The sequence below is a fragment of the Procambarus clarkii genome, chromosome 11, assembly GCF_040958095.1.
Source record: "Procambarus clarkii isolate CNS0578487 chromosome 11, FALCON_Pclarkii_2.0, whole genome shotgun sequence".
Classification (NCBI taxonomy): domain Eukaryota; kingdom Metazoa; phylum Arthropoda; class Malacostraca; order Decapoda; family Cambaridae; genus Procambarus; species Procambarus clarkii.
Window position 1 is genome coordinate 2365502 of NC_091160.1, and position 26223 is coordinate 2391724.

Genomic DNA, 26223 nt, shown 5'->3' on the forward strand with positions numbered 1-26223 from the left:
CAGTTGATTGACGGTTGAGAGGCGGGACCAAAGAGCCAGAGCTCAACCCCCGCAAGCACAATTAGGTGAGTACAATTAGGTGAGTACACACACACACACACACACACACACACACAGATGACGCAAAATTAATGAGAAGAGTTGTGACAGACGAGGATTGTAGGATCCTCCAAGAGGACTTAAACAGGCTGCAGAGATGGTCAGGGAAATGGCTACTGGAGTTTAACACCAGTAAATGTAAAGTTATGGAAATGGGATCAGGTGACAGGAGACCAAATGGACAGTACACAATGAAGGGGAACAGCCTACCTGTAACGATTCGAGAAAGAGACCTGGGAGTGGATGTGACACCTATTCTAACTCCTGAGGCACATATAAATAGGATAACGACAGCAGCGTACTCTACACTGGCGAAAATTAGAACTTCATTCAGAAACCTAAATGAGGAAGCTTTTAGGGCGCTTTACACTGCCTATGTGAGACCCATCTTAGAGTATGCCGCGCCATCATGGAGCCCCCACCTGAAGAAACACATAAAGAAACTGGAGAAGGTTCAGAGGTTTGCGACGAGGCTTGTCCCAGAGCTACGAGGGATGGGATATGAAGAGCGGCTGAAGGAACTGAACCTTACGACACTAGAGAAAAGAAGGGAGAGAGGAGATATGATAGGGACATATAAAATACTCAGGGGAATTGACAAAGTGGAAATAGATGAAATGTTCACACGTAATAATAACAGAACGAGGGGACATGGGTGGAAACTGGAAACTCAGATGAGTCACAGAGATGTTAGGAAGTTTTATTTTAGCGTGAGAGTAGTAGAAAAATGGAATGCACTTGGGGAACAGGTTGTGGAAGCAAATACTATTCATACTTTTAAAACTAGGTATGATAGGGAAATGGGACAGGAGTCATTGCTGTAAACAACCGATAGCTAGAAAGGCGGGATCCAAGAGTCAATGCTCGATCCTGCAAGCACAAATAGGTGAGTACATATAGGTGAGTACACACACACACACACACACACACACTGGGGAAGTAAGGAAGTGTTTACTTGGGGAAGTAAGGAAGTGTTTACTAGAGTTGGACGTGACGAAGGCTATAGGCCCAGATGGAATCTCCCCTTGGGTTCTAAAGGAAGGAGCAAGAGAACTGAGCCTACCACTCTCCATAGTGTATAACAAATCACTGGCAACAGGGGAACTGCCAGATATTTGGAAAGCAGCTAACGTAGTCCCGATATACAAGAAAGGGAATAGACAGGAGGCACTGAACTACAGGCCAGTGTCCCTAACCTGCATACCATGCAAGCTGATGGAGAAGATTGTGCGAAAAAAACTAGTGGAGCATCTGGACCAAAGGAACTTTGTAACACAGCATCAACATGGGTTCAGGGATGGCAGGTCCTGCCTCACAGGGTTACTTGAATTCTACGACCAGGCAACAAAAATAAGGCAAGAAAGAGAAGAGTGGGCAGACTGCATATTTTTGGATTGTCAGAAAGCCTTTGATACAGTGCCACACAAGAGGCTAGTGCGAAAGTTGGAGATGCAGGCTGGAGTGAGAGGGAAGGTACTCCGGTGGATAGAGGAGTACCTAAGCAACAGGAGACAACGAGTCTGTGTGAAAGGTGAGGTCTCAGATTGGCGAGACGTCACAAGTGGAGTCCCGCAGGGGTCAGTCCTTGGACCTATACTGTTTCTGGTATATGTAAATGATCTCCCAGAGGGTATAGATTCGTTCCTCTCAATGTTTGCCGACGATGCAAAAATTATGAGGAGGATTGAAACAGAGGATGATAGTAGGAGGCTACAAGATGACCTGGATAGACTGAGTGAATGGTCCAACAAATGGCTGTTGAAGTTCAACCCGAGTAAATGCAAAGTAATGAAACTAGGCAGTGGAAACAGGAGGCCAGGCACAGGATACAGAATAGGAGACGAAGTACTTAATGAAACAGACAGAGAGAAAGATCTAGGAGTTGATATCACACCAAACCTGTCTCCTGAAGCCCACATAAAGAGAATAACGTCTGCGGCATATGCGAGGCTGGCTAACATCAGAACGGCGTTCAGGAACTTGTGTAAGGAATCATTCAGAATCTTGTACACCACATATGTAAGACCAATCCTGGAGTATGCGGCCCCAGCATGGAGCCCGTACCTTGTCAAGCACAAGACGAAGCTGGAAAAAGTCCAAAGGTATGCTACTAGACTAGTCCCAGAACTAAGAGGCATGCGTTATGAGGAAAGGCTGCGGGAAATGCACCTTACGACACTGGAAGACAGAAGAGTAAGGGGGGACATGATCACAACCTACAAAATCCTCAGGGGAATTGACCGGGTAAACAAGGATGAACTATTCAAAACTGGTGGGACGCGAACAAGGGGACACAGGTGGAAGCTGAGTACCCAAATGAGCCACAGAGACGTTAGAAAGAACTTTTTCAGGGTCAGAGTAGTTAGTAAATGGAATGCATTAGGAAGTGATGTGGTGGAGGCTGACTCCATACACAGTTTCAAATGTAGATATGATAGAGCCCAATAGGCTCAGGAATCTGTACACCAGTTGATTGACGGTTGAGAGGCGGGACCAAAGAGCCAGAGCTCAACCCCCGCAAGCACAATTAGGTGAGTACAATTAGGTGAGTACACACACACACACACACACACACACACACACACACACACACACACACACACACACACACACACACACACACACACACACACACACACACACACACACACACACACACTGGGGAAGTAAGGAAGTGTTTACTTGGGGAAGTAAGGAAGTGTTTACTAGAGTTGGACGTGACGAAGGCTATAGGCCCAGATGGAATCTCCCCTTGGGTTCTAAAGGAAGGAGCAAGAGAACTGAGCCTACCACTCTCCATAGTGTATAACAAATCACTGGCAACAGGGGAACTGACAGATATTTGGAAAGCAGCTAACGTAGTCCCGATATACAAGAAAGGGAATAGACAGGAGGCACTGAACTACAGGCCAGTGTTCCTAACCTGCATACCATGCAAGCTGATGGAGAAGATTGTGCGAAAAAAACTAGTGGAGCATCTGGAGCGAAGGAACTTTGTAACACAGCATCAACATGGGTTCAGGGATGGCAGGTCCTGCCTCACAGGGTTACTTGAATTCTACGACCAGGCAACAAAAATAAGGCAAGAAAGAGAAGAGTGGGCAGACTGCATATTTTTGGATTGTCAGAAAGCCTTTGATACAGTGCCACACAAGAGGCTAGTGCGAAAGTTGGAGATGCAGGCTGGAGTGAGAGGGAAGGTACTCCGGTGGATAGAGGAGTACCTAAGCAACAGGAGACAACGAGTCTGTGTGAAAGGTGAGGTCTCAGATTGGCGAGACGTCACAAGTGGAGTCCCGCAGGGGTCAGTCCTTGGACCTATACTGTTTCTGGTATATGTAAATGATCTCCCAGAGGGTATAGATTCGTTCCTCTCAATGTTTGCCGACGATGCAAAAATTATGAGGAGGATTGAAACAGAGGATGATAGTAGGAGGCTACAAGATGACCTGGATAGACTGAGTGAATGGTCCAACAAATGGCTGTTGAAGTTCAACCCGAGTAAATGCAAAGTAATGAAAGTAGGCAGTGGAAACAGGAGGCCAGGCACAGGATACAGAATAGGAGACGAAGTACTTAATGAAACAGACAGAGAGAAAGATCTAGGAGTTGATATCACACCAAACCTGTCTCCTGAAGCCCACATAAAGAGAATAACGTCTGCGGCATATGCGAGGCTGGCTAACATCAGAACGGCGTTCAGGAACCTGTGTAAGGAATCATTCAGAATCTTGTACACCACATATGTAAGACCAATCCTGGAGTATGCGGCCCCAGCATGGAGCCCGTACCTTGTCAAGCACAAGACGAAGCTGGAAAAAGTCCAAAGGTATGCTACTAGACTAGTCCCAGAACTAAGAGGCATGAGTTATGAGGAAAGGCTGCGGGAAATGCACCTTACGACACTGGAAGACAGAAGAGTAAGGGGGGACATGATCACAACCTACAAAATCCTCAGGGGGAATTGACCGGGTAAACAAGGATGAACTATTCAAAACTGGTGGGACGCGAACAAGGGGACACAGGTGGAAGCTGAGTACCCAAATGAGCCACAGAGACGTTAGAAAGAACTTTTTCAGGGTCAGAGTAGTTAGTAAATGGAATGCATTAGGAAGTGATGTGGTGGAGGCTGACTCCATACACAGTTTCAAATGTAGATATGATAGAGCCCAATAGGCTCAGGAATCTGTACACCAGTTGATTGACGGTTGAGAGGCGGGACCAAAGAGCCAGAGCTCAACCCCCGCAAGCACAATTAGGTGAGTACAATTAGGTGAGTACACACACACACACACACACACACACACACACACACACACACACACACACACACACACACACTGGGGAAGTAAGGAAGTGTTTACTTGGGGAAGTAAGGAAGTGTTTACTAGAGTTGGACGTGACGAAGGCTATAGGCCCAGATGGAATCTCCCCTTGGGTTCTAAAGGAAAGAGCAAGAGAACTGAGCCTACCACTCTCCATAGTGTATAACAAATCACTGGCAACAGGGGAACTGCCAGATATTTGGAAAGCAGCTAACGTAGTCCCGATATACAAGAAAGGGAATAGACAGGAGGCACTGAACTACAGGCCAGTGTCCCTAACCTGTATACCATGCAAGCTGATGGAGAAGATTGTGCGAAAAAAACTAGTGGAGCATCTGGAGCGAAGGAACTTTGTAACACAGCATCAACATGGGTTCAGGGATGGCAGGTCCTGCCTCACAGGGTTACTTGAATTCTACGACCAGGCAACAAAAATAAGGCAAGAAAGAGAAGAGTGGGCAGACTGCATATTTTTGGATTGTCAGAAAGCCTTTGATACAGTGCCACACAAGAGGCTAGTGCGAAAGTTGGAGATGCAGGCTGGAGTGAGAGGGAAGGTACTCCGGTGGATAGAGGAGTACCTAAGCAACAGGAGACAACGAGTCTGTGTGAGGGGTGAGGTCTCAGATTGGCGAGACGTCACAAGTGGAGTCCCGCAGGGGTCAGTCCTTGGACCTATACTGTTTCTGGTATATGTAAATGATCTCCCAGAGGGTATAGATTCGTTCCTCTCAATGTTTGCCGACGATGCAAAAATTATGAGGAGGATTGAAACAGAGGATGATAGTAGGAGGCTACAAGTTGACCTGGATAGACTGAGTGAATGGTCCAACAAATGGCTGTTGAAGTTCAACCCGAGTAAATGCAAAGTAATGAAACTAGGCAGTGGAAACAAGACTCCAGGCACAGGATACAGAATAGGAAATGAAGTACTTAATGAAACAGACAGAGAGAAAGATGTAGGAGTTGATATCACACCATACCTGTCTCCTGAAGCCCACATAAAGAGAATAACGTCTGCGGCATATGCGAGGCTGGCTAACATCAGAACGGCGTTCAGGAACCTGTGTAAGGAATCATTCAGAATCTTGTACACCACATATGTAAGACCAATCCTGGAGTATGCGGCCCCAGCATGGAGCCCGTACCTTGTCAAGCACAAGACGAAGCTGGAAAAAGTCCAAAGGTATGCTACTAGACTAGTCCCAGAACTAAGAGGCATGAGTTATGAGGAAAGGCTGCGGGAAATGCACCTTACGACACTGGAAGACAGAAGAGTAAGGGGGGACATGATCACAACCTACAAAATCCTCAGGGGAATCGCCTGGGTAAACAAGGATGAACTATTCAAAACTGGTGGGACGCGAACAAGGGGACACAGGTGGAAGCTGAGTACCCAAATGAGCCACAGAGACGTTAGAAAGAACTTTTTCATGGTCAGCGTAGTTAGAAATGGAATGCATTAGGAAGTGATGTGGTGGAGGCTGACTCCATACACAGTTTCAAATGTAGATATGATAGAGCCCAATAGGCTCAGGAATCTGTACACCAGTTGATTGACGGTTGAGAGGCGGGACCAAAGAGCGTGAGCTCAACCCCCGCAAGCACAATTAGGTGAGTACAATTAGGTGAGTACACACACACACACACACACACACACACACACACACACACACACACACACACACACACACACACACACACTGGGGAAGTAAGGAAGTGTTTACTTGGGGAAGTAAGGAAGTGTTTACTAGAGTTGGACGTGACGAAGGCTATAGGCCCAGATGGAATCTCCCCTTGGGTTCTAAAGGAAGGAGCAAGAGAACTGAGCCTACCACTCTCCATAGTGTATAACAAATCACTGGCAACAGGGGAACTGCCAGATATTTGGAAAGCAGCTAACGTAGCCCCGATATACAAGAAAGGGAATAGACAGGAGGCACTGAACTACAGGCCAGTGTCCCTAACCTGCATACCATGCAAGCTGATGGAGAAGATTGTGCGAAAAAAACTAGTGGAGCATCTGGAGCGAAGGAACTTTGTAACACAGCATCAACATGGGTTCAGGGATGGCAGGTCCTGCCTCACAGGGTTACTTGAATTCTACGACCAGGCAACAAAAATAAGGCAAGAAAGAGAAGAGTGGGCAGACTGCATATTTTTGGATTGTCAGAAAGCCTTTGATACAGTGCCACACAAGAGGCTAGTGCGAAAGTTGGAGATGCAGGCTGGAGTGAGAGGGAAGGTACTCCGGTGGATAGAGGAGTACCTAAGCAACAGGAGACAACGAGTCTGTGTGAAAGGTGAGGTCTCAGATTGGCGAGACGTCACAAGTGGAGTCCCGCAGGGGTCAGTCCTTGGACCTATACTGTTTCTGGTATATGTAAATGATCTCCCAGAGGGTATAGATTCGTTCCTCTCAATGTTTGCCGACGATGCAAAAATTATGAGGAGGATTGAAACAGAGGATGATAGTAGGAGGCTACAATATGACCTGGATAGACTGAGTGAATGGTCCAACAAATGGCTGTTGAAGTTCAACCCGAGTAAATGCAAAGTAATGAAACTAGGCAGTGGAAACAGGAGGCCAGGCACAGGATACAGAATAGGAGACGAAGTACTTAATGAAACAGACAGAGAGAAAGATCTAGGAGTTGATATCACACCAAACCTGTCTCCTGAAGCCCACATAAAGAGAATAACGTCTGCGGCATATGCGAGGCTGGCTAACATCAGAACGGCGTTCAGGAACCTGTGTAAGGAATCATTCAGAATCTTGTACACCACATATGTAAGACCAATCCTGGAGTATGCGGCCCCAGCATGGAGCCCGTACCTTGTCAAGCACAAGACGAAGCTGGAAAAAGTCCAAAGGTATGCTACTAGACTAGTCCCAGAACTAAGAGGCATGAGTTATGAGGAAAGGCTGCAGGAAATGCACCTTACGACACTGGAAGACAGAAGAGTAAGGGGGGACATGATCACAACCTACAAAATCCTCAGGGGAATTGACCGGGTAAACAAGGATGAACTATTCAAAACTGGTGGGACGCGAACAAGGGGACACAGGTGGAAGCTGAGTACCCAAATGAGCCACAGAGACGTTAGAAAGAACTTTTTCAGGGTCAGAGTAGTTAGTAAATGGAATGCATTAGGAAGTGATGTGGTGGAGGCTGACTCCATACACAGTTTCAAATGTAGATATGATAGAGCCCAATAGGCTCAGGAATCTGTACACCAGTTGATTGACGGTTGAGAGGTGGGACCAAAGAGCCAGAGCTCAAACCCCGCAAGCACAATTAGGTGAGTACAATTAGGTGAGTACACACACACACACACACACACACACACACACACACACACACACACACACACACACACACACACACACACACACACACACACACACACACACACACACACACACACTGGGGAAGTAAGGAAGTGTTTACTTGGGGAAGTAAGGAAGTGTTTACTAGAGTTGGACGTGACGAAGGCTATAGGCCCAGATGGAATCTCCCCTTGGGTTCTAAAGGAAAGAGCAAGAGAACTAAGCCTACCACTCTCCATAGTGTATAACAAATCACTGGCAACAGGGGAACTGCCAGATATTTGGAAAGCAGCTAACGTAGTCCCGATATACAAGAAAGGGAATAGACAGGAGGCACTGAACTAAAGGCCAGTGTCCCTAACCTGTATACCATGCAAGCTGATGGAGAAGATTGTGCGAAAAAAACTAGTGGAGCATCTGGAGCGAAGGAACTTTGTAACACAGCATCAACATGGGTTCAGGGATGGCAGGTCCTGCCTCACAGGGTTACTTGAATTCTACGACCAGGCAACAAAAATAAGGCAAGAAAGAGAAGAGTGGGCAGACTGCATATTTTTGGATTGTCAGAAAGCCTTTGATACAGTGCCACACAAGAGGCTAGTGCGAAAGTTGGAGATGCAGGCTGGAGTGAGAGGGAAGGTACTCCGGTGGATAGAGGAGTACCTAAGCAACAGGAGACAACGAGTCTGTGTGAGGGGTGAGGTCTCAGATTGGCGAGACGTCACAAGTGGAGTCCCGCAGGGGTCAGTCCTTGGACCTATACTGTTTCTGGTATATGTAAATGATCTCCCAGAGGGTATAGATTCGTTCCTCTCAATGTTTGCCGACGATGCAAAAATTATGAGGAGGATTGAAACAGAGGATGATAGTAGGAGGCTACAAGTTGACCTGGATAGACTGAGTGAATGGTCCAACAAATGGCTGTTGAAGTTCAACCCGAGTAAATGCAAAGTAATGAAACTAGGCAGTGGAAACAAGAGGCCAGGCGCAGGATACAGAATAGGAGATGAAGTACTTAATGAAACAGACAGAGAGAAAGATGTAGGAGTTGATATCACACCAAACCTGTCTCCTGAAGCCCACATAAAGAGAATAACGTCTGCGGCATATGCGAGGCTGGCTAACATCAGAACGGCGTTCAGGAACCTGTGTAAGGAATCATTCAGAATCTTGTACACCACATATGTAAGACCAATCCTGGAGTATGCGGCCCCAGCATGGAGCCCGTACCTTGTCAAGCACAAGACGAAGCTGGAAAAAGTTCAAAGGTATGCTACTAGACTAGTCCCAGAACTAAGAGGCATGAGTTATGAGGAAAGGCTGCGGGAAATGCACCTTACGACACTGGAAGACAGAAGAGTAAGGGGGGACATGATCACAACCTACAAAATCCTCAGGGGAATCGCCTGGGTAAACAAGGATGAACTATTCAAAACTGGTGGGATGCGAACAAGGGGACACAGGTGGAAGCTGAGTACCCAAATGAGCCACAGAGACGTTAGAAAGAACTTTTTCATGGTCAGCGTAGTTAGAAATGGAATGCATTAGGAAGTGATGTGGTGGAGGCTGACTCCATACACAGTTTCAAATGTAGATATGATAGAGCCCAATAGGCTCAGGAATCTGTACACCAGTTGATTGACGGTTGAGAGGCGGGACCAAAGAGCCAGAGCTCAACCCCAGCAAGCACAATTAGGTGAGTACAATTAGGTGAGTACACACACACACACACACACACACACACACACACACACACTGGGGAAGTAAGGAAGTGTTTACTTGGGGAAGTAAGGAAGTGTTTACTAGAGTTGGACGTGACGAAGGCTATAGGCCCAGATGGAATCTCCCCTTGGGTTCTAAAGGAAGGAGCAAGAGAACTGAGCCTACCACTCTCCATAGTGTATAACAAATCACTGGCAACAGGGGAACTGCCAGATATTTGGAAAGCAGCTAACGTAGTCCCGATATACAAGAAAGGGAATAGACAGGAGGCACTGAACTACAGGCCAGTGTCCCTAACCTGCATACCATGCAAGCTGATGGAGAAGATTGTGCGAAAAAAACTAGTGGAGCATCTGGAGCGAAGGAACTTTGTAACACAGCATCAACATGGGTTCAGGGATGGCAGGTCCTGCCTCACAGGGTTACTTGAATTCTACGACCAGGCAACAAAAATAAGGCAAGAAAGAGAAGAGTGGGCAGACTGCATATTTTTGGATTGTCAGAAAGCCTTTGATACAGTGCCACACAAGAGGCTAGTGCGAAAGTTGGAGATGCAGGCTGGAGTGAGAGGGAAGGTACTCCGATGGATAGAGGAGTACCTAAGCAACAGGAGACAACGAGTCTGTGTGAAAGGTGAGGTCTCAGATTGGCGAGACGTCACAAGTGGAGTCCCGCATGGGTCAGTCCTTGGACCTATACTGTTTCTGGTATATGTAAATGATCTCCCAGAGGGTATAGATTCGTTCCTCTCAATGTTTGCCGACGATGCAAAAATTATGAGGAGGATTGAAACAGAGGATGATAGTAGGAGGCTACAAGATGACCTGGATAGACTGAGTGAATGGTCCAACAAATGGCTGTTGAAGTTCAACCCGAGTAAATGCAAAGTAATGAAACTAGGCAGTGGAAACAGGAAGCCAGGCACAGGATACAGAATAGGAGACGAAGTACTTAATGAAACAGACTGAGAGAAAGATCTAGGAGTTGATATCACACCAAACCTGTCTCCTGAAGCCCACATAAAGAGAATAACGTCTGCGGCATATGCGAGGCTGGCTAACATCAGAACGGCGTTCAGGAACCTGTGTAAGGAATCATTCAGAATCTTGTACACCACATATGTAAGACCAATCCTGGAGTATGCGGCCCCAGCATGGAGCCCGTACCTTGTCAAGCACAAGACGAAGCTGGAAAAAGTCCAAAGGTATGCTACTAGACTAGTCCCAGAACTAAGAGGCATGAGTTATGAGGAAAGGCTGCGGGAAATGCACCTTACGACACTGGAAGACAGAAGAGTAAGGGGGGACATGATCACAACCTACAAAATCCTCAGGGGAATTGATTGGGTAAACAAGGATGAACTATTCAAAACTGGTGGGACGCGAACAAGGGGACACAGGTGGAAGCTGAGTACCCAAATGAGCCACAGAGACGTTAGAAAGAACTTTTTCAGGGTCAGCGTAGTTAGTAAATGGAATGCATTAGGAAGTGATGTGGTGGAGACTGTCTCCATACACAGTTTCAAATGTAGATATGATAGAGCCCAATAGGCTCAGGAATCTGTACACCAGTTGATTGACGGTTTAGAGGCGGGACCAAAGAGCCAGAGCTCAACCCCCGCAAGCACAATTAGGTGAATACAATTAGGTGAGTACACACACACACACACACACACACACACACACACACACACACACACACACACACACACACACACACACACACACACACACACACACACACACACACACACACACACACACACACTGGGGAAGTAAGGAAGTGTTTACTTGGGGTAGTAAGGAAGTGTTTACTAGAGTTGGACGTGACGGAGGCTATAGGCCCAGATGGAATCTCCCCTTGGGTTCTAAAGGAAAGAGCAAGAGAACTGAGCCTACCACTCTCCATAGTGTATAACAAATCACTGGCAACAGGGGAACTGCCAGATATTTGGAAAGCAGCTAACGTAGTCCCGATATACAAGAAAGGGAATAGACAGGAGGCACTGAACTACAGGCCAGTGTCCCTAACCTGTATACCATGCAAGCTGATGGAGAAGATTGTGCGAAAAAAACTAGTGGAGCATCTGGAGCGAAGGAACTTTGTAACACAGCATCAACATGGGTTCAGGGATGGCAGGTCCTGCCTCACAGGGTTACTTGAATTCTACGACCAGGCAACAAAAATAAGACAAGAAAGAGAAGAGTGGGCAGACTGCATATTTTTGGATTGTCAGAAAGCCTTTGATACAGTGCCACACAAGAGGCTAGTGCGAAAGTTGGAGATGCAGGCTGGAGTGAGAGGGAAGGTACTCCGGTGGATAGAGGAGTACCTAAGCAACAGGAGACAACGAGTCTGTGTGAAAGGTGAGGTCTCAGATTGGCGAGACGTCACAAGTGGAGTCCCGCAGGGGTCAGTCCTTGGACCTATACTGTTTCTGGTATATGTAAATGATCTCCCAGAGGGTATAGATTCGTTCCTCTCAATGTTTGCCGACGATGCAAAAATTATGAGGAGGATTGAAACAGAGGATGATAGTAGGAGGCTACAAGATGACCTGGATAGACTGAGTGAATGGTCCAACAAATGGCTGTTGAAGTTCAACCCGAGTAAATGCAAAGTAATGAAACTAGGCAGTGGAAACAGGAGGCCAGGCACAGGATACAGAATAGGAGACGAAGTACTTAATGAAACAGACAGAGAGAAAGATCTAGGAGTTGATATCACACCAAACCTGTCTCCTGAAGCCCACATAAAGAGAATAACGTCTGCGGCATATGCGAGGCTGGCTAACATCAGAACGGCGTTCAGGAACCTGTGTAAGGAATCATTCAGAATCTTGTACACCACATATGTAAGACCAATCCTGGAGTATGCGGCCCCAGCATGGAGCCCGTACCTTGTCAAGCACAAGACGAAGCTGGAAAAAGTCCAAAGGTATGCTACTAGACTAGTCCCAGAACTAAGAGGCATGAGTTATGAGGAAAGGCTGCGGGAAATGCACCTTACGACACTGGAAGACAGAAGAGTAAGGGGGGACATGATCACAACCTACAAAATCCTCAGGGGAATTGACCGGGTAAACAAGGATGAACTATTCAAAACTGGTGGGACGCGAACAAGGGGACACAGGTGGAAGCTGAGTACCCAAATGAGCCACAGAGACGTTAGAAAGAACTTTTTCAGGGTCAGAGTAGTTAGTAAATGGAATGCATTAGGAAGTGATGTGGTGGAGGCTGACTCCATACACAGTTTCAAATGTAGATATGATAGAGCCCAATAGGCTCAGGAATCTGTACACCAGTTGATTGACGGTTGAGAGGCGGGACCAAAGAGCCAGAGCTCAACCCCCGCAAGCACAATTAGGTGAGTACAATTAGGTGAGTACACACACACACACACACACACACACACACACACACACACACACACACACACACATACACACACACACACACACACACACACTGGGGAAGTAAGGAAGTGTTTACTTGGGGAAGTAAGGAAGTGTTTACTAGAGTTGGACGTGACGAAGGCTATAGGCCCAGATGGAATCTCCCCTTGGGTTCTAAAGGAAGGAGCAAGAGAACTGAGCCTACCACTCTCCATAGTGTATAACAAATCACTGGCAACAGGGGAACTGCCAGATATTTGGAAAGCAGCTAACGTAGTCCCGATATACAGGAAAGGGAATAGACAGGAGGCACTGAACTACAGGCCAGTGTCCCTAACCTGCATACCATGCAAGCTGATGGAGAAGATTGTGCGAAAAAAACTAGTGGAGCATCTGGAGCGAAGGAACTTTGTAACACAGCATCAACATGGGTTCAGGGATGGCAGGTCCTGCCTCACAGGGTTACTTGAATTCTACGACCAGGCAACAAAAATAAGGCAAGAAAGAGAAGAGTGGGCAGACTGCATATTTTTGGATTGTCAGAAAGCCTTTGATACAGTGCCACACAAGAGGCTAGTGCGAAAGTTGGAGATGCAGGCTGGAGTGAGAGGGAAGGTACTCCGGTGGATAGAGGAGTACCTAAGCAACAGGAGACAACGAGTCTGTGTGAAAGGTGAGGTCTCAGATTGGCGAGACGTCACAAGTGGAGTCCCGCAGGGGTCAGTCCTTGGACCTATACTGTTTCTGGTATATGTAAATGATCTCCCAGAGGGTATAGATTCGTTCCTCTCAATGTTTGCCGACGATGCAAAAATTATGAGGAGGATTGAAACAGAGGATGATAGTAGGAGGCTACAAGATGACCTGGATAGACTGAGTGAATGGTCCAACAAATGGCTGTTGAAGTTCAACCCGAGTAAATGCAAAGTAATGAAACTAGGCAGTGGAAACAGGAAGCCAGGCACAGGATACAGAATAGGAGACGAAGTACTTAATGAAACAGACAGAGAGAAAGATCTAGGAGTTGATATCACACCAAACCTGTCTCCTGAAGCCCACATAAAGAGAATAACGTCTGCGGCATATGCGAGGCTGGCTAACATCAGAACGGCGTTCAGGAACCTGTGTAAGGAATCATTCAGAATCTTGTACACCACATATGTAAGACCAATCCTGGAGTATGCGGCCCCAGCATGGAGCCCGTACCTTGTCAAGCACAAGACGAAGCTGGAAAAAGTCCAAAGGTATGCTACTAGACTAGTCCCAGAACTAAGAGGCATGAGTTAAGAGGAAAGGCTGCGGGAAATGCACCTTACGACACTGGAAGACAGAAGAGTAAGGGGGGACATGATCACAACCTACAAAATCCTCAGGGGAATTGACCGGGTAAACAAGGATGAACTATTCAAAACTGGTGGGACGCGAACAAGGGGACACAGGTGGAAGCTGAGTACCCAAATGAGCCACAGAGACGTTAGAAAGAACTTTTTCAGGGTCAGAGTAGTTAGTAAATGGAATGCATTAGGAAGTGATGTGGTGGAGACTGACTCCATACACAGTTTCAAATGTAGATATGATAGAGCCCAAAGACTCAGGAATCTGTACACCAGTTGATTGACGGTTGAGAGGCGGGACCAAAGAGCCAGAGCTCAACCCCCGCAAGCACAATTAGGTGAATACAATTAGGTGAGTAAACACACACACACACACACACACACACACACACACACACACACACACACACAAACACACACACACACACACACACACACTGGGGAAGTAAGGAAGTGTTTACTTGGGGAAGTAAGGAAGTATTTACTAGAGTTGGACGTGACGGAGGCTATAGGCCCAGATGGAATCTCCCCTTGGGTTCTAAAGGAAAGAGCAAGAGAACTGAGCCTACCACTCTCTATAGTGTATAACAAATCACTGGCAACAGGGGAACTGCCAGATATTTGGAAAGCAGCTAACGTAGTCCCGATATACAAGAAAGGGAATAGACAGGAGGCACTGAACAAAAGGCCAGTGTCCCTAACCTGTATACCATGCAAGCTGATGGAGAAGATTGTGCGAAAAAAACTAGTGGAGCATCTGGAGCGAAGGAACTTTGTAACACAGCATCAACATGGGTTCAGGGATGGCAGGTCCTGCCTCACAGGGTTACTTGAATTCTACGACCAGGCAACAAAAATAAGGCAAGAAAGAGAAGAGTGGGCAGACTGCATATTTTTGGATTGTCAGAAAGCCTTTGATACAGTGCCACACAAGAGGCTAGTGCGAAAGTTGGAGATGCAGGCTGGAGTGAGAGGGAAGGTACTCCGGTGGATAGAGGAGTACCTAAGCAACAGGAGACAACGAGTCTGTGTGAGGGGTGAGGTCTCAGATTGGCGAGACGTCACAAGTGGAGTCCCGCAGGGGTCAGTCCTTGGACCTATACTGTTTCTGGTATATGTAAATGATCTCCCAGAGGGTATAGATTCGTTCCTCTCAATGTTTGCCGACGATGCATAAATTATGAGGAGGATTGAAACAGAGGATGATAGTAGGAGGCTACAAGATGACCTGGATAGACTGAGTGAATGGTCCAACAAATGGCTGTTGAAGTTCAACCCGAGTAAATGCAAAGTAATGAAACTAGGCAGTGGAAACAGGAGGCCAGGCACAGGATACAGAATAGGAGACGAAGTACTTAATGAAACAGACAGAGAGAAAGATCTAGGAGTTGATATCACACCAAACCTGTCTCCTGAGGCCCACATAAAGAGAATAACGTCTGCGGCATATGCGAGGCTGGCTAACATCAGAACGGCGTTCAGGAACCTGTGTAAGGAATCATTCAGAATCTTGTACACCACATATGTAAGACCAATCCTGGAGTATGCGGCCCCAGCATGGAGCCCGTACCTTGTCAAGCACAAGACGAAGCTGGAAAAAGTCCAAAGGTATGCTACTAGACTAGTCCCAGAACTAAGAGGCATGAGTTATGAGGAAAGGCTGCGGGAAATGCACCTTACGACACTGGAAGACAGAAGAGTAAGGGGGGACATGATCACAACCAACAAAATCCTCAGGGGAATTGACCGGGTAAACAAGGATGAACTATTCAAAACTGGTGGGACGCGAACAAGGGGACACAGGTGGAAGCTGAGTACCCAAATGAGCCACAGAGACGTTAGAAAGAACTTTTTCAGGGTCAGAGTAGTTAGTAAATGGAATGCATTAGGAAGTGATGTGGTGGAGGCTGACTCCATACACAGTTTCAAATGTAGATATGATAGAGCCCAATAGGCTCAGGAATCTGTACACCAGTTGATTGACGGTTGAGAGGCGGGACCAAAGAGCCAGAGCTCAACCCCCGCAAGCACAATTAGGTGAGTACAATTAGGTGAGTACACACACAAACACACACACACACACACACACACACACACACACACACACACACACACACACACACACACACACACACACACACTGGGGAAGTAAGGAAGTGTTTACTTGGGGAAGTAAGGAAGTGTTTACTAGAGTTGGACGTGACGAAGGCTATAGGCCCAGATGGAATCTCCCCTTGGGTTCTAAAGGAAGGAGCAAGAGAACTGAGCCTACCACTCTCCATAGTGTATAACAAATCACTGGCAACAGGGGAACTGCCAGATATTTGGAAAGCAGCTAACGTAGTCCCGATATACAAGAAAGGGAATAGACAGGAGGCACTGAACTACAGGCCAGTGTCCGTAACCTGCATACCATGCAAGCTGATGGAGAAGATTGTGCGAAAAAAACTAGTGGAGCATCTGGAGCGAAGGAACTTTGTAACACAGCATCAACATGGGTTCAGGGATGGCAGGTCCTGCCTCACAGGGTTACTTGAATTCTACGACCAGGCAACAAAAATAAGGCAAGAAAGAGAAGAGTGGGCAGACTGCATATTTTTGGATTGTCAGAAAGCCTTTGATACAGTGCCACACAAGAGGCTAGTGCGAAAGTTGGAGATGCAGGATGGAGTGAGAGGGAAGGTACTCCGGTGGATAGAGGAGTACCTAAGCAACAGGAGACAACGAGTCTGTGTGAAAGGTGAGGTCTCAGATTGGCGAGACGTCACAAGTGGAGTCCCGCAGGGGTCAGTCCTTGGACCTATACTGTTTCTGGTATATGTAAATGATCTCCCAGAGGGTATAGATTCGTTCCTCTCAATGTTTGCCGACGATGCAAAAATTATGAGGAGGATTGAAACAGAGGATGATAGTAGGAGGCTACAAGATGACCTGGATAGACGGAGTGAATGGTCCAACAAATGGCTGTTGAAGTTCAACCCGAGTAAATGCAAAGTAATGAAACTAGGCAGTGGAAACAGGAGGCCAGGCACAGGATACAGAATAGGAGACGAAGTACTTAATGAAACAGACAGAGAGAAAGATCTAGGAGTTGATATCACACCAAACCTGTCTCCTGAAGCCCACATAAAGAGAATAACGTCTGCGGCATATGCGAGGCTGGCTAACATCAGAACGGCGTTCAGGAACCTGTGTAAGGAATCATTCAGAATCTTGTACACCACATATGTAAGACCAATCCTGGAGTATGCGGCCCCGGCATGGAGCCCGTACCTTGTCAAGCACAAGACGAAGCTGGAAAAAGTCCAAAGGTATCCTACTAGACTAGTCCCAGAACTAAGAGGCATGAGTTATGAGGAAAGGCTGCGGGAAATGCACCTTACGACACTGGAAGACAGAAGAGTAAGGGGGGACATGATCACAACCTACAAAATCCTCAGGGGAATTGACCGGGTAAACAAGGATGAACTATTCAAAACTGGTGGGACGCGAACAAGGGGACACAGGTGGAAGCTGAGTACCCAAATGAGCCACAGAGACGTTAGAAAGAACTTTTTCAGGGTCAGAGTAGTTAGTAAATGGAATGCATTAGGAAGTGATGTGGTGGAGGATGACTCCATACACAGTTTCAAATGTAGATATGATAGAGCCCAATAGGCTCAGGAATCTGTACACCAGTTGATTGTCGGGTGAGAGGCGGGACCAAAGAGCCAGAGCTCAACCCCCGCAAGCACAATTAGGTGAGTACAATTAGGTGAGTACACACACACACACACACACACACACACACACACACACACACACACACACACACACACACACACACACACACACACACACACACACACACACTGGGGAAGTAAGGAAGTGTTTACTTGGGGAAGTAAGGAAGTGTTTACTAGAGTTGGACGTGACGAAGGCTATAGGCCCAGATGGAATCTCCCCTTGGGTTCTAAAGGAAGGAGCAAGAGAACTGAGCCTACCACTCTCCATAGTGTATAACAAATCACTGGCAACAGGGGAACTGAGCCAGTGATTGACAAATATCTGGCAGGGGAACTGCCAGATATTTGGAAAGCAGCTAACGTAGTCCCGATATACAAGAAAGGGAATAGACAGGAGGCACTGAACTACAGGCCAGTGTCCCTAACCTGCATACCATGCAAGCTGATGGAGAAGATTGTGCGAAAAAAACTAGTGGAGCATCTGGAGCGAAGGAACTTTGTAACACAGCATCAACATGGGTTCAGTGATGGCAGGTCCTGCCTCACAGGGTTACTTGAATTCTACGACCAGGCAACAAAAATAAGGCAAGAAAGAGAAGAGTGGGCAGACTGCATATTTTTGGATTGTCAGAAAGCCTTTGATACAGTGCCACACAAGAGGCTAGTGCGAAAGTTGGAGATGCAGGCTGGAGTGAGAGGGAAGGTACTCCGGTGGATAGAGGAGTGCCTAAGCAACAGGAGACAACGAGTCTGTGTGAAAGGTGAGGTCTCAGATTGGCGAGACGTCACAAGTGGAGTCCCGCAGGGGTCAGTCCTTGGACCTATACTGTTTCTGGTATATGTAAATGATCTCCCAGAGGGTATAGATTCGTTCCTCTCAATGTTTGCCGACGATGCAAAAATTATGAGGAGGATTGAAACAGAGGATGATAGTAGGAGGCTACAAGATGACCTGGATAGACGGAGTGAATGGTCCAACAAATGGCTGTTGAAGTTCAACCCGAGTAAATGCAAAGTAATGAAACTAGGCAGTGGAAACAGGAGGCCAGGCACAGGATACAGAATAGGAGACGAAGTACTTAATGAAACAGACAGAGAGAAAGATCTAGGAGTTGATATCACACCAAACCTGTCTCCTGAAGCCCACATAAAGAGAATAACGTCTGCGGCATATGCGAGGCTGGCTAACATCAGAACGGCGTTCAGGAACCTGTGTAAGGAATCATTCAGAATCTTGTACACCACATATGTAAGACCAATCCTGGAGTATGCGGCCCCGGCATGGAGCCCGTACCTTGTCAAGCACAAGACGAAGCTGGAAAAAGTCCAAAGGTATCCTACTAGACTAGTCCCAGAACTAAGAGGCATGAGTTATGAGGAAAGGCTGCGGGAAATGCACCTTACGACACTGGAAGACAGAAGAGTAAGGGGGGACATGATCACAACCTACAAAATCCTCAGGGGAATTGACCGGGTAAACAAGGATGAACTATTCAAAACTGGTGGGACGCGAACAAGGGGACACAGGTGGAAGCTGAGTACCCAAATGAGCCACAGAGACGTTAGAAAGAACTTTTTCAGGGTCAGAGTAGTTAGTAAATGGAATGCATTAGGAAGTGATGTGGTGGAGGCTGACTCCATTCACAGTTTCAAATGTAGATATGATAGAGCCCAATAGGCTCAGGAATCTGTACACCAGTTGATTGTCGGGTGAGAGGCGGGACCAAAGAGCCAGAGCTCAACCCCCGCAAGCACAATTAGGTGAGTACAATTAGGTGAGTACACACACACACACACACACACACACACACACACACACACACACACACACACATACACACACACACACACACACACACACACACACACACACACACACACACACACACACACACACACACACACACACACACACACACACACACACACACACTGGGGAAGTATGGAAGTGTTTACTTCGGGAAGTAAGGAAGTGTTTACTAGAGTTGGACGTGACGAAGGCTATTGGCCCAGATGGAATCTCCCCTTGGGTTCGAAAGGAAGGAGCAAGAGAACTGAGCCTACCACTCTCCATAGTGTATAACAAATCACTGGCAACAGGGGAACTGAGCCAGTGATTGACAAATATCTGGCAGGGGAACTGCCAGATATTTGGAAAGCAGCTAACGTAGTCCCGATATACAAGAAAGGGAATAGACAGGAGGCACTGAACTACAGGCCAGTGTCCCTAACCTGTATACCATGCAAGCTGATGGAGAAGATTGTGCGAAAAAAACTAGTGGAGCATCTGGAGCGAAGGAACTTTGTAACAAAGCATCTACATGGGTTCAGGGATGGCAGGTCCTGCCTCACAGGGTTACTTGAATTCTACGACCAGGCAACAAAAATAAGGCAAGAAAGAGAAGAGTGGGCAGACTGCATATTTTTGGATTGTCAGAAAGCCTTTGATACAGTGCCACACAAGAGGCTAGTGCGAAAGTTGGAGATGCAGGCTGGAGTGAGAGGGAAGGTACTCCGGTGGATAGAGGAGTACCTAAGCAACAGGAGACAACGAGTCTGTGTGAAAGGTGAGGTCTCAGATTGGCGAGACGTCACAAGTGGAGTCCCGCAGGGGTCAGTCCTTGGACCTATACTGTTTCTGGTATATGTAAATGATCTCCCAGCGGGTATAGATTCGTTCCTCTCAATGTTTGCCGACGATGCAAAAATTATGAGGAGGATTGAAACAGAGGATGATAGTAGGAGGCTACAAGATGACCTGGATAGACTGAGTGAATGGTCCAACAAATGGCTGTTGAAGTTCAACCCGAGTAAATGCAAAGTAATGAAACTAGGCAGTGGAAACAGGAGGCCAGGCACAGGATACAGAATAGGAGACGAAGTACTTAATGAAACAGACAGAGAGAAAGATCTAGGAGTTGATATCACACCAAACCTGTCTCCTGAAGCCCACATAAAGAGAATAACGTCTGCGGCATATGCGAGGCTGGCTAACATCAAAACGGCGTTCAGGAACCTGTGTAAGGAATCATTCAGAATCTTGTACACCACATATGTAAGACCAATCCTGGAGTATGCGGCCCCAGCATGGAGCCCGTACCTTGTCAAGCACAAGACGAAGCTGGAAAAAGTCCAAAGGTATGCTACTAGACTAGTCCCAGAACTAAGAGGCATGAGTTATGAGGAAAGGCTGCGGGAAATGCACCTTACGACACTGGAAGACAGAAGAGTAAGGGGGGACATGATCACAACTTACAAAATCCTCAGGGGAATTGACCGGGTAAACAAGGATGAACTATTCAAAACTGGTGGGACGCGAACAAGGGGACACAGGTGGAAGCTGAGTACCCAAATGAGCCACAGAGACGTTAGAAAGAACTTTTTCAGGGTCAGAGTAGTTAGTAAATGGAATGCATTAGGAAGTGATGTGGTGGAGGCTGACTCCATACACAGTTTCAAATGTAGATATGATAGAGCCCAATAGGCTCAGGAATCTGTACACCAGTTGATTGTCGGTTGAGAGGCGGGACCAAAGAGCCAGAGCTCAACCCCCGCAAGCACAATTAGGTGAGTACAATTAGGTGAGTACACACACACACACACACACACACACACACACACACACACACACACACACACACACACACACACACACACACACACACACACACACACACACACACACACACACACACACACACACACACACACACTGGGGAAGTAAGGAAGTGTTTACTTGGGGAAGTAAGGAAGTGTTTACTGGAGTTGGACGTGACGAAGGCTATAGGCCTAGATGGAATCTCCCCTTGGGTTCTAAAGGAAAGAGCAAGAGAACTGAGCCTACCACTCTCCATAGTGTATAACAAATCACTGGCAACAGGGGAACTGCCAGATATTTGGAAAGCAGCTAACGTAGTCCCGATATACAAGTAAGGGAATAGACAGGAGGCACTGAACTACAGGCCAGTGTCCGTAACCTGCATACCATGCAAGCTGATGGAGAAGATTGTGCGAAAAAAACTAGTGGAGCATCTGGAGCGAAGGAACTTTGTAACACAGCATCAACATGGGTTCAGGGATGGCAGGTCCTGCCTCACAGGGTTACTTGAATTCTACGACCAGGCAACAAAAATAAGGCAAGAAAGAGAAGAGTGGGCAGACTGCATATTTTTGGATTGTGAGAAAGCCTTTGATACAGTGCCACACAAGAGGCTAGTGCGAAAGTTGGAGATGCAGGATGGAGTGAGAGGGAAGGTACTCCGGTGGATAGAGGAGTGCCTAAGCAACAGGAGACAACGAGTCTGTGTGAAAGGTGAGGTCTCAGATTGGCGAGACGTCACAAGTGGAGTCCCGCAGGGGTCAGTCCTTGGACCTATACTGTTTCTGGTATATGTAAATGATCTCCCAGAGGGTATAGATTCGTTCCTCTCAATGTTTGCCGACGATGCAAAAATTATGAGGAGGATTGAAACAGAGGATGATAGTAGGAGGCTACAAGATGACCTGGATAGACGGAGTGAATGGTCCAACAAATGGCTGTTGAAGTTCAACCCGAGTAAATGCAAAGTAATGAAACTAGGCAGTGGAAACAGGAGGCCAGGCACAGGATACAGAATAGGAGACGAAGTACTTAATGAAACAGACAGAGAGAAAGATCTAGGAGTTGATATCACACCAAACCTGTCTCCTGAAGCCCACATAAAGAGAATAACGTCTGCGGCATATGCGAGGCTGGCTAACATCAGAACGGCGTTCAGGAACCTGTGTAAGGAATCATTCAGAATCTTGTACACCACATATGTAAGACCAATCCTGGAGTATGCGGCCCCGGCATGGAGCCCGTACCTTGTCAAGCACAAGACGAAGCTGGAAAAAGTCCAAAGGTATCCTACTAGACTAGTCCCAGAACTAAGAGGCATGAGTTATGAGGAAAGGCTGCGGGAAATGCACCTTACGACACTGGAAGACAGAAGAGTAAGGGGGGACATGATCACAACCTACAAAATCCTCAGGGGAATTGACCGGGTAAACAAGGATGAACTATTCAAAACTGGTGGGACGCGAACAAGGGGACACAGGTGGAAGCTGAGTACCCAAATGAGCCACAGAGACGTTAGAAAGAACTTTTTCAGGGTCAGAGTAGTTAGTAAATGGAATGCATTAGGAAGTGATGTGGTGGAGGCTGACTCCATTCACAGTTTCAAATGTAGATATGATAGAGCCCAATAGGCTCAGGAATCTGTACACCAGTTGATTGTCGGGTGAGAGGCGGGACCAAAGAGCCAGAGCTCAACCCCCGCAAGCACAATTAGGTGAGTACAATTAGGTGAGTACACACACACACACACACACACACACACACACACACACACACATACACACACATACACACACACACACACACACACACACACACACACACACACACACACACACACACACACACACACACACACACACACACACACACACACTGGGGAAGTATGGAAGTGTTTACTTCGGGAAGTAAGGAAGTGTTTACTAGAGTTGGACGTGACGAAGGCTATTGGCCCAGATGGAATCTCCCCTTGGGTTCTAAAGGAAGGAGCAAGAGAACTGAGCCTACCACTCTCCATAGTGTATAACAAATCACTGGCAACAGGGGAACTGAGCCAGTGATTGACAAATATCTGGCAGGGGAACTGCCAGATATTTGGAAAGCAGCTAACGTAGTCCCGATATACAAGAAAGGGAATAGACAGGAGGCACTGAACTACAGGCCAGTGTCCCTAACCTGTATACCATGCAAGCTGATGGAGAAGATTGTCCGAAAAAAACTAGTGGAGCATCTGGAGCGAAGGAACTTTGTAACAAAGCATCTACATGGGTTCAGGGATGGCAGGTCCTGCCTCACAGGGTTACTTGAATTCTACGACCAGGCAACAAAAATAAGGCAAGAAAGAGAAGAGTGGGCAGACTGCATATTTTTGGATTGTCAGAAAGCCTTTGATACAGTGCCACACAAGAGGCTAGTGCGAAAGTTGGAGATGCAGGCTGGAGTGAGAGGGAAGGTACTCCGGTGGATAGAGGAGTACCTAAGCAACAGGAGACAACGAGTCTGTGTGAAAGGTGAGGTCTCAGATTGGCGAGACGTCACAAGTGGAGTCCCGCAGGGGTCAGTCCTTGGACCTATACTGTTTCTGGTATATGTAAATGATCTCCCAGCGGGTATAGATTCGTTCCTCTCAATGTTTGCCGACGATGCAAAAATTATGAGGAGGATTGAAACAGAGGATGATAGTAGGAGGCTACAAGATGACCTGGATAGACTGAGTGAATGGTCCAACAAATGGCTGTTGAAGTTCAACCCGAGTAAATGCAAAGTAATGAAACTAGGCAGTGGAAACAGGAGGCCAGGCACAGGATACAGAATAGGAGACGAAGTACTTAATGAAACAGACAGAGAGAAAGATCTAGGAGTTGATATCACACCAAACCTGTCTCCTGAAGCCCACATAAAGAGAATAACGTCTGCGGCATATGCGAGGCTGGCTAACATCAAAACGGCGTTCAGGAACCTGTGTAAGGAATCATTCAGAATCTTGTACACCACATATGTAAGACCAATCCTGGAGTATGCGGCCCCAGCATGGAGCCCGTACCTTGTCAAGCACAAGACGAAGCTGGAAAAAGTCCAAAGGTATGCTACTAGACTAGTCCCAGAACTAAGAGGCATGAGTTATGAGGAAAGGCTGCGGGAAATGCACCTTACGACACTGGAAGACAGAAGAGTAAGGGGGGACATGATCACAACTTACAAAATCCTCAGGGGAATTGACCGGGTAAACAAGGATGAACTATTCAAAACTGGTGGGACGCGAACAAGGGGACACAGGTGGAAGCTGAGTACCCAAATGAGCCACAGAGACGTTAGAAAGAACTTTTTCAGGGTCAGAGTAGTTAGTAAATGGAATGCATTAGGAAGTGATGTGGTGGAGGCTGACTCCATACACAGTTTCAAATGTAGATATGATAGAGCCCAATAGGCTCAGGAATCTGTACACCAGTTGATTGTCGGTTGAGAGGCGGGACCAAAGAGCCAGAGCTCAACCCCCGCAAGCACAATTAGGTGAGTACAATTAGGTGAGTACACACACACACACACACACACACACACACACACACACACACACACACACACACACACACACACACACACACACACACACACACACACTGGGGAAGTAAGGAAGTGTTTACTTGGGGAAGTAAGGAAGTGTTTACTGGAGTTGGACGTGACGAAGGCTATAGGCCCAGATGGAATCTCCCCTTGGGTTCTAAAGGAAAGAGCAAGAGAACTGAGCCTACCACTCTCCATAGTGTATAACAAATCACTGGCAACAGGGGAACTGCCAGATATTTGGAAAGCAGCTAACGTAGTCCCGATATACAAGAAAGGGAATAGACAGGAGGCACTGAACTACAGGCCAGTGTCCCTAACCTGTATACCATGCAAGCTGATGGAGAAGATTGTGCGAAAAAAACTAGTGGAGCATCTGGAGCGAAGGAACTTTGTAACACAGCATCTACATGGGTTCAGGGATGGCAGGTCCTGCCTCACAGGGTTACTTGAATTCTACGACCAGGCAACAAAAATAAGGCAAGAAAGAGAAGAGTGGGAAGACTGCATATTTTTGGATTGTCAGAAAGCCTTTGATACAGTGCCACACAAGAGGCTAGTGCGAAAGTTGGAGATGCAGGCTGGAGTGAGAGGGAAGGTACTCCGGTGGATAGAGGAGTACCTAAGCAACAGGAGACAACGAGTCTGTGTGAGGGGTGAGGTCTCAGATTGGCGAGACGTCACAAGTGGAGTCCCGCAGGGGTCAGTCCTTGGACCTATACTGTTTCTGGTATATGTAAATGATCTCCCAGAGGGTATAGATTCGTTCCTCTCAATGTTTGCCGACGATGTAAAAATTATGAGGAGGATTGAAACAGAGGATGATAGTAGGAGGCTACAAGATGACCTGGATAGACTGAGTGAATGGTCCAACAAATGGCTGTTGAAGTTCAACCCGAGTAAATGCAAAGTAATGAAACTAGGCAGTGGAAACAAGAGGCCAGGCACAGGATACAGAATAGGAGATGAAGTACTTAATGAAACAGACAGAGACAAAGATCTAGGAGTTGATATCACACCAAACCTGTCTCCTGAAGCCCACATAAAGAGAATAACGTCTGCGGCATATGCGAGGCTGGCTAACATCAGAACGGCGTTCAGGAACCTGTGTAAGGAATCATTCAGAATCTTGTA